Here is a 14231-nt window from a genome sequence, read left to right as displayed (position 1 = left end):
GCATAATCTCTACGGTCAAAAACAAAATATGGCTAAAAGAACCGATCACGAGGATGCCGAGAAGCTATAAGAAAAGCTGTATAAGACTGAGATATAAAAAAATCTGAAAAATAAAAAAGTCACCTAAAACACAAAGTGACAAAATCACCTTGACAAAATCAAGGAAGTAAATAATCTCAAGTCTGAAAGGACCTCGTGGAGACCCATAAGCCAGTATAAGACTAACCTGTTTATTTTTTTTATTTTAAATATATACAAATATATATAAATATGAATCACGAAAATATCAATAATGTGATTTATGCTATTAAAAAATTAGAAAAACAAGGATTTAATATATTACTAAATCCTGAAACAATTCTGTCTGATTTTGAATCATTATATGAGTCTAAATGAGCAGGGCGTTATATTCTTCCTGCTCAATATCGATTCATAAAGATGATTCAAAATAATTTGTATAAATCGCTGGCCAGCGTAGAAGAAGCACAAATAAATGAATTTGTTCCACTGTCTCGTGCAATCGAAAAGATCAGGCTGGCACTGGCAGCCGAGTATGAAACAAAAAGATAATAAATAATCGCGTTCGAAAATTGAAACATTGTATGTCCGCTGACGAAGTCAGCGATGACTTCGTCACTGACGAGGAAGTAAATACCTCACCTTGATTTCGTCATTGACGTAGTCAAATACCTTGATTTACTTGGAAGTGAAATCGAAAGTAAAAAAAATTACTTCTGTTTTACTGTCCAAATTATGCAATTGTCCGATTTCGTTGGTTGCTACTTGCAAATACCATATCAAGATTAGCAACTTGGACATTTTCGTTGGTTCCTACTAGCAAATGCCCTGTCAGGATCAGCAACTTGGACAATTTCGTTGGTTTTTACTAGCAATTGCCCTGTCAGAACCAGTGAAATGGACAATTTTGTTGGTTTTTACTAGCAAATGCCCTATCAAAACCAGTGAAATGGTCAGTGGTGTAAAAATCATATATGATAAAATTATGCAATTGTCCGATTTCGTTGGTTTTTACTAGCAATTACCCTATCAAAACTAGCAACTTGGACAGTTTCACTGATTGCTACTAGCAAATACCCTATCAAAATTAGCGAAATTGTCAGTGTTAAAAAAATATATATAATATTTAAAAATCCTTTATAATTTTCACTGCAGTATCTTATCAAGATGATCCCGCGAAATACACGAGTGAGCATAATTCATGATTTGGTCTGGAAAACATGTGATCGCTATGATATGATTCTCTTGTAGTTGTTTCAACTGCGATTCTGTCAGTAAAAAATCATCATCACCGTATTTATCAATAACTATTTTAACTTCACCTAGTTTCATCATTGATGAAATCGAAGGATTTTTACCGCTGTATATTTTCCTGATATATTTTTCAAGTGTTTGTTTGTCGTATATGGAACATTTCACGTGCTGATACATGCTATATTTTTTTTATCATTTAATATAATTTATTGTGACAGTGCTGTCATTGATGGTGATGTTACCAACAGTGCCATCATCGTCGTCGCTGTCACTAACAATAAAATCACTGTCAGAGACATCTTCATCACTAACAATAAAATCACTGTCAGAGAGATTTTCATCATCATCATTGTACTTCCGGAAATTCGAAGATTTTTTGGATATTATTATGATATGATATTATTATTTGAAAATCGTTTCACGATTTGAAAATCCTCTAGGATTTCACCAGCAAATTAATACTAATAGTTTCTCAGGTCCAAAAGTCTACCCTGCTGGTCAGTGACTTTAAAATTCATCCTTGTCAGCGTTGGACTCAAACACTGCAGAAATACTGGATTGATTGGCTCTTGTACAATCAAAAACCCAGGTGGTTCTTTAGGAGTAAATGAATATAATATAAACCCTTGCTGGGCTTGATTTGATACTGTTGTGTCTATGTTGTAACTGCCATCAATTGCGTCACACACAAGATTGACCGCGACGACATCAGTGATATTTACGATTCCCGGAGAAATATGTCTGCCATCGCCCGCTGTGGAATTATCATGTCTGAGGATAGTTGGCGGTGGCAATATTCGCTTGTGCTGGTCAAGTATGTCATCGAAGTATTCATCGATGATATCAGTAACAAATTTTTTCAAGATGACCGGGGAAATATATCCTGGTAGTTTATAATTTGCAAGTTCATCTTCTTTGATTTTAAGTTTATCTAATGCGGCTCGGAGATTACGTAGGTATTCTTCTTCTCTCTCTCTTCTTTCCGTAGTTTTTGGTAAATCAGGGTGTGGTGCCCAGACATCCCCTATCCTATAAGCCTTCTTTTGTCTTTCTTCACTTTCTAAAGCATTTTTTACCCTTGATTTTTGACCCTCGATCGCTTCGACCATAGCAGTAACTGCTCTGTTGTTCAAGGTGTCTATGTTACTCGCGATTGTATTCAATAATTTGATCTCACCGTTGATATTGTCACGGGAACCTGTTATATCGCTGATATGTGATTGAAAATGCGAACGTAAAATCTTTAGTCGTCGATTATGCAATTCACGAAAATAATTAAGTAAATCAATAAAATCCTCCAGCGAATAATAAAATCTAATACCGCCGTAATTTACTTCCCAGTTTTTGTCTGTTGGGGGAGAAAATCAACAAATATTTCAAAAACATCCGTTATTACGGGGGCGAAACGTCCGAAATTGATGGTACCATCTTCTCTAGCGAATATAATTCCGTGATATGCCTTCACGTCAGTGATATAATCGGACTTTTTAGGTTCAGGTGGTATCGGTGGTGTCGGTGACGGATTTTCAGGCCATCCTAATAATGTTCTGATTGAACTGTTATAAATGTCTACGGCGTAACCCGGTGAAGCGACTTCGATGATCGTTGACAACGTTGGTTCGTGGGCGATTATTGATATTTTTGCTTCTTTTCCGGTGATACGCTTTATTTGACGCTGTATTTTTTTGTTGATTTCTTCTATCTGATAAGACCCTGTTGGTAACATGACAACGTTCCAGTCGGGGGTACCGTCAGGTTTATTCTGATACGAAAATACAAATGAATTATCTGGCAACTGTCCGTGAAATGATGTCGACCTGATGTTGGGCCAACTATGATATACTCGTAATTGTGCCAACGCGATTTCTTTTACTGGAATTGCAGTTGAAAAATTAATATTAAACTCTGGTTGCGTTGAAGATATTGTTATCATTGATGTTTTTGCCGGAGCTGTGTTTGCGGCTATCTGCTGAAGTAATTCCGTCATTATTTATCTTCATCGTTTTCAAATCAAAGTACTTTGAAAAACACTTTGCGGTTTTGTAATCGTTGTATGCGCTGGACATCAACGTGAATTCGGAATCGGATATTGTTGTATCGTCAAGGCTGGATGATATCAACGAGGACAATTTCGAGTAGGTGCTCGTGGCCGCGCTGTTTAACTTTCATTACTCGTGCAATTTTGTTAGCAACTCCTGCAATCGTCGATGATGCTGAAATTGTGATTGTAATCGCGATTGCAGTTGTCACTGGTGTCAGCGCTGATAATAGGACACCCGTGGATGCAACTACCGCGGATACCGAATACATTATTGTGTCTAATACAGTTACACGCCGTTTGTATTTTTTTATCTTTGTTGCACAATTGTCAATAGTGGTTTTTAACTCTGACTGCCATTCGCGTACTTGATCATACCTATATTGCTGAGCATTTAGTGTTGTCGTTGATGCCGAAACACTTTGCATTTATTATTTTATACGGTAACCAATTGAGGCGTTTCAGCTACAAATTCCAAACACCACCAGTAAGATGTTGCGGTTAATTTCCTGTCTTCGGCTTCCAGTATAAATGTTTCTTCGGTTTCCTTGTTTAATATGATAGTCACAACCCCGGAATATTTATCGGTGGAATGTCTCCAGGGATATGTTGTGAAGATCTCAAACTTAGCGGCACTGAATACAGACAGTCTATACACTGTTGCTGTATATTTGATAGTATTATTTTGTCGAGACCATGTTGCCAATCCCGCTGATACCGTGTATACGATGTTGGTGATATGCCCCGGGGTAACTCCAGTAGGGGCTTTAATCAAACTGGTTTTGTTAACGATCTCAGGAATCCCCGCTACGATGTTTTGCTGTGTTTGTTGTATCAACGCGATTTGATCTGAAAAACTTCTATCTGTTCGTACTACACCTAACCGGGTATTAATCTTGTTGATATCGTTGGCGTTATTAGTAAGACTTGGTATGATTTCAGAAAGTTTCATGTCGATGACTGGAGGAGTCCCAAAGAACTTATCCACGGCCTCATCAGTTTTTGCGAAGTTTCTTCGGTCTTGTAAACGCGCCAACGTGAACATCATACTCTGCCCGCAACGTGGCTAGTTTACCGTCAACGGCGCTAGTGCTTGTGTGGGACACTCGTGTCTACATATTGTTTGTTTGCGGCATCTTCCGGGGATGTTGGATCTCTTAAAACGGTTATTTTGTTACCGTTCATGCTGAGTTCACCTGTCATTGTATCACCGGTCTTCGCTACACGTTCCCCTGCGGCTTTTCGTGCATCATCTCGAAGCGCCGCGATTGATATCAGCGAATCTCTGATTCTGCCGCTTTCAGTGAATACAACGATGTTGTCCGTGGTAGCTCCAATAACCCTGCGAATTATGTCATTCCACTTAATGTTACTGGTTTTTAGCTTGCCATGTCGATCTTGAAAAATTACAACCTCATCTGGGTCTATCCCGGTTAACGTTAAAAGATTATCAATTTCATCTTTGGTTGCATACTTTGATGAATCGATATCTTTTTTTTCTTCCTTTGTTCTGCTTGATCTTCCGTAAATATCAGCCATTATTAGTTATGGGGTTGTTTAAATTTGGAAATCACATCTGTGATTTTAACGTGTATTCATGCACGACTTTGTGAGGAGAACTCGCTGATTTCGAGATTGCATCAAGAACATTTAATACTTCACGGCCACATATCGGAGGATCGGTTAGTGTTTGTGTTGGCAGCGTTGAGTACCAAACCTTGGCTGACGAAGTCAATGGAGATACATATTGGAAGAATTCAACTGGCGGTGCTAGCCCGTACGAATCAAAATAGATAATTCCACGTGGACCGATCGCGTAAGCAACCCAGTGAGTTCCTGGACCATCGCTGTTATCAAGATTAATAATTCCGGTTTCTGGATTATTCGGTCGTGCTGGTAATTGATCTCGCACAAAGACACCTCTGAAATGTTTTACGCCTAATCGTTTAGCGGCATCAAGTAAATCAAAGTTGGACGCTGGAAGTGAAACAGAAACACCTTGTGTTTTCAAAACCTTTTTGGGTACCATGATGGCGGAGTTCCTGGAAGTCTTAGGCCGGCCCCCCCTCTTTTTTTGTATCCGGATACTGTTGGAGCTGATTGTTTCAATGCTGACAATACTTCAGGCTTGGAAAATACTTGTCGTAGCACAGGAGCTACAGCTGCTGAGACTTCTCTTCTTATTGGGTTAATTTTGCCCATTAGTGCACGATTCATTAACATGTATGGCAAGAGTATATTTCCTCCTTGTTTCTTATATTTTCCACCAGTTGCTTTCTGTGCTATTTTTGACCCCGCATATCCAGCTGCTCCAAGTGCAGCGGCTCTTAAAGCTTTTGCTGCTAACACTGGTGCTGCTGCGCCTAACGTTGCGGCAAGTATTGGAATAAGTGGAAATATTCCACCGGATTTAATCATATCACGAACTGCTGCGGCACTAAAATCAAGTCTGATTCCTTTTCCTGTCGATTTAGCCTTGTTGATTTGATTAAGCTGTGTTTGAGTAACTGATAGCTTATTTTGACCACCACTAAGTTGTCCATGTTTGAGTGTTATTGATATCCCTGTGGCATTTGCATGCTTTGATTTCAATTTTTCGATCTGACCAGGAGTCAGAGTGACATTAACATGACTGTATGACATTCTATTTAATACATATCTTCGGAAAATATTACATATTTTCTACTGGTGCATCAACGAATATCATTCGGCCGCCAACACCTTCAAGCAACATTATCCTACGTCTCTATTCACGGTAGCGCGAAAGTGAATATCAACGACAGACTGTCTGGTTAAATCAAGATGCTCCAGCGAGAAGTAATAGATTGGATAATGAGATATAAAATCCAATTGTGATATTTGCAAACCAGTGTCGATATTTAGAACACGCGCTAGATACTTTGTCAATCGTTGGTATGCACGTGCAACATGGTTGTTAGCAAAATTTAGCATTATGTTCTCGGATGGTTCTTGATGTCCGTTTATTCTCAGAGAAACGTCAGTGATACCAAGTTGATCAAATATCATATGCGAACGTGTTTCATTACCCACCCGTGCAGCATCCTGAAGAGCAATGAAAATATGTCGCGGCGCGGCAACCCCCTGCTGTGATGCTATATGCCATGTGAATAAACTGTTATTGGTACTTTGAATACTTATCTGTGGTTGTTGTAAGCCACGATAGCAGCACTTTACCACCTTGATCCATAAAAGAAAGCAGTCGCTGTTCTTCAGTAATTGCAGGAGTCATTACCGGCATCCACAGTGATAGTTTTGTTATGTTTACCTTACCAGCGTCACCTAGAGGTCGCCATAGCGCATCATTGTCGTCGGCTTTTCTAACAAGCACGACTGTATGTTTTGCTCCAAAAATCACCTTTCTGACATCTCTGCAAAATCCAAAGATATGCGACAGCGGAATGGCACATGAAAAATTTCTACGATTACCTTTTAGCATTTGTCTACGTGCAGCGAAACCTAAATTAAATTCTGCATTAGCACCAGGAACCACCGGCCACACATCAGCGTCAGCGTTATCGGCAAAGTTTCTTGGTCGTCTAATATCGTACTGATCACTGTTAGGATGATTAGAAGTGTCCTTGGCAAACATCATTGATGGACCGGCTGATCTTGTATAATCATCAGAATATCTTGCTAGACCAATTATTGTTGTAGCAACATCGACATCCGTTTGAATTGATTCAATATTTTTTCCATCAATCATGTAGATAGCACCATCAAACAAGGCCATAATTCTGTTATTGACAAAACCGATTTTAACATTGAGTCCGTATTCTGTGTCATCGGTTTTTATAATTTCACCTTCTACTTCAATAAATGCTTCAGCGGGCAGGAAATATCTACTTGTATCCTGAACCTGAAGTTCAATTCGTCCTCGTTTATTTGGTTCTCGTGCGTCATAAGAATAATACTGATAATCACGCACTGATTCATTTTTAAGACCCGGTTCGTCTATGTCGAATTCAACTTGTGCTTGCTGCCGTGCTTGTAATTTTTGTCTTACAAAATCTCTCACAGGAAGAAATTTTTTTATTGCTTAGTCGCTCTCGAGCCAGTCTAGCAGAATGTGCTTCTCCAATGTTGGCCATTATTGTTAACTTAAATTTTTAATTCACACAGAAATCCTAGAATATTTACATTTCTAGCAGCAGAGAGACTAGGCCACCATGTGTTTCGTCTAGTAGACCCCGGAGTCAAGAAGTATTTTTATAGTTAGTTATTTTTCATGAAATAACTCTTCTAGTCAGCAGAGAAGGCTTATTTATCATAGTTTTCTGAATAGAGGGTTTATTTTGTGAAATAAGATCCTCTATCAAGAGTGTTCTCGATAGAGTGTTTTGTTGGACGGAATAGTTGGTGGGCTCAGTCTCTCTGCTGCTGTACTTATTATTTTTATACTGATAACTTTTATCAGTTCTCGTTTGGAAAACATTATATGTTATGCAACGGTACGATACATTACAATACTTAACACAGATTACCATAAGTACTAACTGTCTACTGACGTAGAAATGTCAATTCATAATATTCTTGGAAATTAATATTTTCTTTCGTTTAAATATGGCAATTTTTGCTATTACTAGTGCAATGAATGATTCGCTACATGGAAATATGTGGAATAGTGTGCGGACTGATGAATGATTGGTAAGTGCAAGAATTTTCATTTGTTAAAATTTTTTATTAAAGGTGCGCAATTTGGGGGTGTTTGACAAAGTTTTAAGGAGTTAGTTCTAATATAACACATTTCTAGTTGTTACGGTCTTTGTGGTATCTTTTCAGAGAGTTTAGATTTCGCAATGATGTATATATTATGTGTGCATGGAACAGTGTTTTCACTCACAGGTCGTTACAAACATCATGGTGAAATTTATCCTGCCTGTAGCTCAGTAAATGTTCAGGTCGAGTCAATAAATATGGCTAATCGTATCTAATTCGTTTCACACGCAGCATTTAAACTTAGTCGGGTACTTTTAGCCATATTTAATTACTCTGACCGAAAAATATTTTGAGCTTGGCCAGAGACGGGATAAAATTGACCATGCTGTGTGGAACTAAGTAGTTACTTGCATAATTCCACATATCTTAATTTGTGTGCGTATGTCAGTCTCTCTCAACATATTTTATGTGGTGTTCTCAATGATGGAGTGACCTTAAGTTGCTATATGGGCTTTTGTATTTGTTTTTATTTTAGAACAGTTCCGTCAGGCACAGCAGAAAACAACAAGAGTTTCTTCTTTTGAAAAGTAGGTCTCAGCGCGTGGATACCATGACTGAGATGGCCTGAGACAACCTGACTGTGATACGAAAAATAAGGTGAGAAAATATAAATATCTTCCACTATGTCTCATGTATATTAATCTGTTGACTTCGTCACATTATCTACTTCCCGCTTACCAAGCATATGCAGCAGTTTTCAAGAACGTGCTTCATCATCCACGGAATAAGGGTCTTTCATTACAAAGATGGAACCACCTAAGATGCAACAGAATTCCATTAGCAGCCTTTCTCCAAGTCGGATTTAATATTAGTGTGATTGTACACGAAGGGCACCCAGATTTGTGCTCATTTGCAAACTTATTCTTCGACAGTTCACGTCACTGTCAGCTATGTTAAGTCACACGCATGGATCTACAGGTGTTCGGCACGCTATACCTGCAGCATGTTTTTGGCTTTTATTATTTTATAAACCGTTTTATTGTCCATTGATCGGCATTAAATTCGCTGACAGGTTCAAAGAAACAAAAACGTTGTAGTTAAATATTCTGAACCTGTAGAATACCCCCACCCCCGTAAATGGAATGTATGCTACTATAGTATTTCGAAGGAGTTTTGTTCTCCTATCACTGGTAGGAAAGCTCGAATATGTTCGGATTATTCATGTACAATAACATTGCTGTTGTAGATGCAACTCTTCCTGGACGTAGTGTCAAATTGGGATACCTCGTGCTTGTATGTTGACATACGTGTACATTCCGAAAAAGTGCGCCGTTAATAAATAAATAAATAAATAAATAAATAAAATAAATAAATAAATAAATAAATAAATAAATAAATAAATAAATAAATAAATAATCTTTACAAACGTATGATGTAAGTTTACACCATATGGCAACAGTTCTGAGGTAACAAAAGGTGAAAAAAGTTTTGTAACTTAATATCGGGGGCATATCGTCTCAGCATTGGATGATCTCAAACATCATGTTAAAGTTTGTGCTTAGGCTTTGATACGAAGAGCTTGTGTGTTTGAATATTCTTTTTGCTCTTCCGTTAACCTATGCCTAGTATTTTGTAGTAGTACTTATTTATTTAACTTTCCTGATTTCTTGACTATATATCGGGAAAATATACGGTTAATATTTTAGTGTAAGATTTGCTGTTTGCAGATAGCAGGTTAAAGTTTATGTTCAACATTTCGTTCATGGTTTGTAGGATTAAATATCCATCTGAGTTTTACTAAAGACGTCTGCATTTAATTTAAAAAAAAAAGTTTTGTTAAAGTTTGTGTTTAATGTTTCATTTCTAGAATCGTGTAATTCAATTTTGATTATTTATATTAAATAGCATGAGCTTGGTATATGTAATATATTTGTATCATATTTTACTGATTTATTTTTGGTTGTAGTTTGTGGGCAAAGTTTTGACAGAAGTATTTGTACACTGTTTTGTTATTCTCTTTCAGTTTCATTTCTGTAGGCTAAAATCACATATGTCGAACATTAATCAATATTATTTTAAAACCAAGTTATGATGTTTGTTTAGGCAACTTAACGGGCTAACTTGTATAAGAAAGTTTAAGGTTTTGAGTTGAAAGAACGCATTTCGGCTTCAGTTTATGTAATAAATAATAGATGTATCACATAATATTTTACTTATTTTCTTGTTGCCAAGATGAGACGGAAAGCTTCGGTAAAAGTTTGGAAGGAACATCTTGTTTACTGCTTGAAGGGATCAACTATGCATTCAATTTTACTTCTGGTTGTTAAATAATTTACTGATTGTATTTTATTCTCGATGCTGCTGATTTTAATGCATTGCGAATTATCTGGAAAGGATGAGACTAACGCTTATAAATAAGATTTTTTACATGTGGACAGCCAGTTAAAATTTGTGTTTAATATTTTGGTTATATACGTATGCAAAAAAATGTGCACTCTAGCTTCATTTGAGTGTATTAGCAAAAAATTTCGATAAATGTGTATTTGTAGGTAATGTCAATTTTGTGGATTTGTATGAATTTTACTGGACTATTGTAGGTTAATGTATAGTGATGTCATCATGGATCAAACAGTTATTCACTTACCTATATCTCAGCACTCCGTTTGCACATATTTTAATGTGTTGAAGACTATTCCTGCTTTAATTAATTGTGTTCGTCTTTTTATTTGACATATTTAGTAAAAGCCATTTAAGCTCCTAAGTAGTAACAAAATAGCAATTTTTGATTCCGTGTATCATATAGGGGAACCCCTTGTTTACCTCATGATTTTACTACTTTTATCCTGATAGTCACACGCGATTGTATGACCTTTAGGTCATAACTATATCTCTATAGCTGGGGTGAAAGATTTTGTGAAAGATTTGTGGGCAAAGTCCGCAAGCGTAACATCTTAGGTATTATTAATTTTGGAAATACAATAATTAATTTTACTAAACCCTTTGATCTGCCTTCTAACTCTTCCGGTCGATACAGATACATAAGTAAATTGTTTCCGAGTGATTCTACGACATTTAGTTGTGCAAGTGATTTATGTGACAGTCTTCTGCTGATTCGTCTCAGCATGTTTTAACCCAGTTGCTTGATTATATTATGCAGCGTTTTTGTAATTGATCGGAGCCGTATGACTCACTTGTAAGATCGTTCAAGAGTGCGAACTTTCCGGGGCCGAGACATTATCTGCAATTATTGTATTGTTGTTCGAATAATTGCTCCATGTGTGTACAAAGAAATCGTTCCACAATAGCATGTTCGCAATATATGCCATCATGTCCAAGACGAAGAAGCACTTGATAATGTGATTACATGCAGAAACGGTACTGGGAAACTATCATCCAAAAACAAAAAAAGAAACATTAGCCGATGCGAACTCTTTTTTGTTGCGGGTTGCTAAATGTATCACAACACTTGTATGGTGACTTTTGTTGTGCATGCTAAATTTCAACAGCTGCTTCACCCTTCAAATAACCACGATGTGTGTAGTACATTGCGATTAGTTTATTATCCATAATTGTTTATAATATAATTTATTTTTTACATCCAATGTAAAATTCGCGATTACACCCCTCTTTGATGACCCATCTGGCGATTCTTTCTCTTCCTGCAGGAATAATTACATTCAAGTAACAGGACATTGACGCACACGGATATAGCTTAATGTTTGGTTTGCGAGGTCATTTCGGTAACATGCGTCATTGGTGAGCCCTATTGGTTCTCCATTCTGGCTTTTGATGGTTGCTAGAATTAAGTCGTCTATCCTGTAATGTTCTAGACTCACGATAATTCTATCTAGATGCTTGAGGAAAGTGGTACTCTGTAGCTTTCTGATCGACGACGACAGTTTTATTAAAGGTGAAATTCTTTGCTAAACACAAATTTCAGCAATCGCGTGTTTGAACACGAGTTGGCTCTGCATTTCGAGTTTTCATGCAGCACACACATGAATACATGTGACACTAGACATGGCATTAAGAGACGGGAAAACGTTTTGCTTTTGATGTCATTGATGTATCTACGCAGGCAAAACCGAGACTATCAAATTATAATGAAATGTTTGCAAACTCAGTTCGCACTTGAATTAGTTGCCAAGCTGGATCATGGAAAACTCTACTTTTTTAATCTAACCATGATTTGACTTGATATCGCCTGTATGTGAGTGCTCCGTCATCGATCGATAATTGTTATAATGTTCACAAAGATCCAACCGGAGCGTTTCACTCGTCATCGAGAATCAAACTGTCTAGAAATACCTCTTCCATTGACTTCTTTTACTGTCACATTGTATGAGAAAATTTGCTAACAATTCCTGCCTCATGTTTTAAAATGTCTTCTGATAGAATTCGTAATTCAAGGTACTTTGGGTAATGTCAATACGTGTTATATAATATTATGACTTCAGACCGATTCTGAAGCAAAGAAATTACCTGTCCGTGAAGTAGCCATAGCGTTCACTTCAAATTCGCGGTTACGTCCTTTGAAGATCTTGTCGCGGGCGAGAATCGCTGTTTGCAATTTGGCAGCGATGTTTCCAGTCGGTTTAGGCTTGAAGGCCGGAAACCCGACGTGATAACATTTCAGTGATACCACCGCAAACCATTTTCAAAGAGACCGCTGAAATACAATCAGAACTAATGTAATCGAATTTCGGTGGTGGGTTGGGGTGGGAAGTCTCACGCAGCCAGACATTATTCCATTGTGAAAGAATCAGTGCACGTCTGGACATTGAAGAGAGCAGATCATAGGGAAATTGGAGAGACTAGACTGCGCTCCGAGTGCCGGCGTTTTGCTCTCGTTAAAAAGGGCGAAAAGTTAGTTAAAGGAACTTCAACCCAGATTGGAACAAAGGCTTCTGAGATAAAATGTCTTTTATATAATTCGTAATTCAAAGTACTTTGGGTAAAGTCAATACTTGTTATATAATATTACGAGTTTAGACCAATTCTGAAACAAGGAAATTACCTGCCCATGACTTAGCCATTGCGTCACAACTACATTCGCGGTTAATTGAAAGAGAACGTTTCCTCAGTGGTGAGAAATTTCGTTTGTTTTAAATCAACCAGCTTAGACTTAGAGACCGGAAAACCCGACATTATAACAACTCAATGCTGCTACCCCAGACAGTGTTCAAAAAGACCACCAGTATTTAGTCAGAAATAAGCGAAATTTCAGGAGGGTTTCTCACCCGGCCAAACATTATCCAGTTACATTCATTTTGGAAGAATCAGTAACGATTTTGACGTGAGTAAAGAAACATCATGGTATTCCGAGTAAACATGGTACATTCGCAAAAAAGAGGGGAAAAGGAGTGCTAGGAAATTAGTACAAGATTTTGAACAAAGGCTTCTGAGTTAGTTTTCAGGGTCGGATAGGGCGCCACCCGAAAATTAGAGAGAGGAGAAGACGTGTAGAGCACGTGATAATGGGCAGTTGTGCAAAGGCATAGGGCCGGGAGAAGAGGAGGCAGATGTCTGAAGGCGCATGGGCGGGAGAATAGGCAGTAATGCGAAGGCGAAGAACCGGGATAACAGAAAAAGGGTACCGAAAGTACCGAAACGGGATACAAGGCGGAAGTTGCAGATGAATAGCATAGAAAGGATACGGAAAGGAAACACCCACAACCTTTAAATTTACGTGATGAAATAAGTGGCAATTTGAATATCTTTGTATATATATTGAAAGAAATTGCGTTGAAAAATTGTCCTGTTATTGTGGAAAACCTGATATAGATGATTAAATTATTGTACCTCTTACCTTATTATTTTTATTTTTATACACTTGGACCCTCGGCTTTGCTGACTGGAGGCTCGGAGGTATTTAATCTAGTGGGCATGTGACATACACAATGGACGAAGCTCCTACTATTGATGACCGTGACCCGAATATAAATCATATTGTATTCAAAGATTTCGTGCTCGTACGCCAAGACAAAAAATAATTCCCCCTTGCTCGACACAAATTTACAAAGGTGATATCTATATATGAATGATACGCACACGTGCCTGTGTGTACCTAAAGTGTTTCGAGACAACAGCGAAACATGTTTATTAGTTTTGTAATATGTTTGCAGATTTCGTCCTGGCCGGTCGTTGGTGAAAAATATAGAGTTGGTTTAGATAAATCAAGTTCACAACAATTGACCGAAACTTCTTCGTTGAGTACAGGGATACACACAGTCGTGTCAGAAAT

General features: G+C 37.7%; 1 protein-coding gene across 1 annotated transcript in view; it reads left to right on the top strand.

Moving 5' to 3' along the window:
* Positions 1-14231, top strand: part of LOC149791902 (muscarinic acetylcholine receptor gar-2-like) — a 290191-nt gene that overhangs the window by 192724 nt on the left and 83236 nt on the right. Inside the window, exon 2 of the mRNA XM_089970416.1 lies at positions 8523-8644. The gene's annotated coding sequence lies outside the window, so the exon portion shown is untranslated. The remainder of the gene's footprint in view (positions 1-8522; positions 8645-14231) is intronic.

The sequence above is a fragment of the Sinohyriopsis cumingii genome, chromosome 9 (genome assembly GCF_028554795.1).
Source record: "Sinohyriopsis cumingii isolate HCF-2022 chromosome 9, ASM2855479v2, whole genome shotgun sequence".
Classification (NCBI taxonomy): domain Eukaryota; kingdom Metazoa; phylum Mollusca; class Bivalvia; order Unionida; family Unionidae; genus Sinohyriopsis; species Sinohyriopsis cumingii.
The sequence above is the reverse complement of the archived record's forward strand: the minus strand, read 5'-3'. Positions and strand labels throughout refer to the sequence as shown.